Source organism: Lagopus leucura, unplaced genomic scaffold (assembly GCF_019238085.1).
Source record: "Lagopus leucura isolate 7727_CA_CO unplaced genomic scaffold, USGS_WTPT01 Super-Scaffold_100001, whole genome shotgun sequence".
In the NCBI taxonomy this organism is placed as follows: Eukaryota; Metazoa; Chordata; class Aves; order Galliformes; family Phasianidae; genus Lagopus; species Lagopus leucura.
The window spans coordinates 71,749,817-71,753,474 of NW_024962262.1; positions in this window are offsets into that span (position 1 = coordinate 71,749,817).

The window sequence follows — 3,658 nt, forward strand, 5'->3', positions numbered from 1 at the left end:
AACAACGTCTTATGAAACTGATCTTCCAATCAGCTTTTCTCCTTGTCAACAACATCCTTGAATAGTTGCTGATGTTCAACAATAGAAGAAGAAACATCTTCTATCTGAAAAGCAGGCACCGCTCTAAGCAATTCTGTTTGAGCAGTGTTGGTAGAGAATATGAGGAACCCGATAGCTTGTAAATGCTTTTAAAAATCAGATGAAGTATCTCCCGAGCAGGACTAACAAGTGATGTAAGCTGCAAGTAGGCTGTCGGTGGATAACAAAAATGATTCCAGGATTACTATAGAACACAACTAAAGGTGTTTCAAAATAGAAGCCAAACTGTTAATATTTCAAAATGCTTCTCCATTCCATTGCAGTCCTACTAACTTCCACTAGGTTTCAACCAAACTTTTGCTGCAGCACCCAGCAGACAGCTCTGAAGAACTCTTACTAGCAAGAAGAAAGGTCATGAATTTCAGAGAAGGAAAAAGTCTGACTAAAAAACTGATAGAGCAAAAAATTCTGTAAAGACAAATCCCAGAATAACAAGAAAAGCAATTTAAATGAACTTCTGTAATCATGATTATAAATCATTTGCCAGAGCTAATAAAATAGCAGAATTCTCTCTTCAGATCTGTATGTTAGGCTTTAGTGTCTCTGCTAGCACTCATCTGGAAGAAGGATGAAATGATGGAGCTGGGCTGCTGAAGAGAAACCCCAGCCCCACCCACCAGGGCAAATAATTGCTGCGGGATTTGGCCTTCTCTAATGCCTGAGAAGTGTTGGCGCCAGCTGAACCCAAAGCTTGAGTGATGTTATTCTTGCCAGCCTTGTTAATGTCTCTTTCAAGTTTAATCACAATTCTCACAAGTTTAATCACATTCTCAGCAACAGTCGTGCAGAGAAAGCACTGAAAGCCTGGGGGAGATTTCTGGAGCAAGCTATCCTTGAACTGGGGCTGTCCTTGAGGTACAGCACCAGGACTTTCTCAGGGTCTGATGAGACATGGAAAGCCCTCAGCTGCTCACCCAGAGAGCTCCACAAATACAGAGCCCCACTGCAGTCAGTGCTCCTCTTAGGAATTTCCCATCCATTGCCAATTTACTGAAAGAATGTTTGTGTGCTTGGCTCATTATGCTGTGATCAGCCCTCTCCTGTGGCCCGCTGGCCTTGCCATTCCTCCCATAACTGGATAGCTGGGCTGAGGCCAATGGGATGAAGTTCAACAAGACCCAGTGTTGGGTCCTGCTCTTTGGTCACAGCAACCCCATGCATCACTACAGGCTTGAGGCAGAGTGGATGGAAAGCTGTGCAGAGGAAAAGAATCTGGGAGTGTTAGCTGACAGCTGGCTGAACGCAAGCCAGCAGTGTGTCCAGGTGGCCAAGAAGGCCAATGGCATCCTGGCTTGTATTGGAAATAGTGCAACCAGAAGGAGTGGGAAAGCGATCGTCTCTCTGTACTCAGCAATAGTGAGGCTGCACCTCGAGTGCTGTGTTCAGTTTTGGGCCTCTCACCACAAGAAAGTCATTGAGACTCTGGAGTGTGTCCAGAGAAAGACAATGAAGCTGTGAATGGTCTGGAGAACAAGTCCGATGGGGAATAGCTGAGAGAAATCTGGGAGAGAAATCTGGTGGGAAAAGAGAAATTTTGTTTCCATGCAAGTGTTTGGGAAGAAAAGACGATGGATAAAAAAAATGTCAGCAGGATGTTAGGAAAATATAGATTTCCAGTTTTGCCAGTGTGTGGCAGTGGGCCTTCAGCAATTGCAGTCACATGAAACAAAGCGCTGTTAAGTTTCACATTTTGCTGTGGTGGCCAACTTGGAAGAGGACCCAGACAGCCACTCGCTGGGTGTACATAGGATTCAAAATAATCTTTGAGAAACCAATTAAACGCAAACATGTTCTTAAAAAATCCACTGCAAGATCCACAGTAGCTTGACCTGAGGTGTGACAGAAATGAATTGCAAATAAAACCTGACAAGGAGGGGCAGTTTAAAGGATGCCTTTAACGCTTTTCACAATAAAATAGTTTTCACAAGCAGCTCGTATATCTCCCAGCCTCCCTGGGATGTGTTGCTGCTGGGTGATTCTGGAGTCATTAATGGATTGCAAACTCCCTGCCCTGCTCCACTCCCTGCAACCATCTTCAGATAGTTGTTACAACTCAGCACCTTTCCAGGACGATAGCCTTCTTTGAAATGTGCTTTGAAATGGGCCACATTTGAGTAATGGGCAGAGCTGAAAGTTGCTGAGTGTTGGACATCTCACTGCTGTCTGGACCTCTGGGAAAATCTGCCTTGGTTACAACTCCAGCTCTCAGTTGGAGGGTACTCCTTTGGCTGGCACCTATAATATAGAGAGCTGAGCATAATGATGAGGCTGGATCCATTAAGGATGAAATTTGAAGCTTTTTGTCTTGTGAACATCCAAAGCAGCTTCCGTTTTCTTGGAGCACCTGGAGCTCACCCTACTTGGGGCCAGAGGGATGCAGCAGAGCCCCCGCATGGGAGCCACCACAGATTCTGTCCACATATAGTCTAGGGATTACATTGCTCAATGGACCCAAATGCTCCCCTATGCTACATCCAGAGGCTATTGCTTGCAAAGCAGAGACATTGCTACGATCTGTGAGAGGATTTGCATGACCCACTGCAGCCTATGTGGCTGTCCGAACCAACGGGGCAAGGAGGAAGAAGCAGGAGTGAGATCGAACAACTCCTGAAAAAGCACTTGCAAAAGTGCCTGGGAATCAAGGATTGGCAACAGGAATGAGAGAGGAAAGTTCACTGTTCTTCTTGGAGGAAAAAGGGGAGGCTGACTGCTTCCATTTGCTCTACCAGCTCTTCTAAGAGATGCCTGTTTTGGACCAGCTGGTGAATAGCTGGTCTGAAATAGTGAGCAAACCAAAGCAAATTTGTTTTACACTTTGTTCTCCTTTATTTTTGTCACCATGCACCATGTTGTCACTGTTGGGTGATAGGGAGGGGCTGTGGCTTTTGTGGTTGTAAACAAGAGCTCCATGCACAGCCCTAGGAGGTGCTGGCGCTGTGTGAGTGGGTGTGTGTGCCCTCCTTTGGGACAGGTGCACGGGAAAGCAATGAAGGAAGAATAACGGGAGCAAAGCAAAAAATTGCTGAATTGAGAGCCAGGTTTGCACTCGGTCTGCTCATATGAAAGTAAAATGGTAGCTAGTTGCATGGGCAGGGTTTACAAGTGCTTCTGGGTACGTACAGAACCCTTGGTTTGCCTCAAAGAGCTTTATTGCTGAGTGCTGAGGTGGTCGTGTGGCGTGTGCCTGTCAGAGACCCTGCGCACGTTTAAAAAGAGGTAGTGACAGCTACCATGATCTGAGCCATCTGTCTTTAGGGTGAAAATCCAGAGGAAAGATTTCATAAGAAGAGAATATCCAAAATGCCCATTCTGAAACTCTTTTCCTCCCAGATCATCCTGGAGGAAGGACATTATGTCCCTCTGCTGATGGCAATGATTCCATTATCTCCAACATGGCTTTACTGCAGTGATAATGGGTTCAGAAGGGAGGATAGGGGGCAATAAGGACGAGGACTTCTAACATAGGGATTCCTGGTGGTGCAACCCTGGCACTTCAGGAATTGGAGCATGAAACCACAGTACTTTAAAAAGCAAGTGCTGAAGTATCCTAAAGACAGAT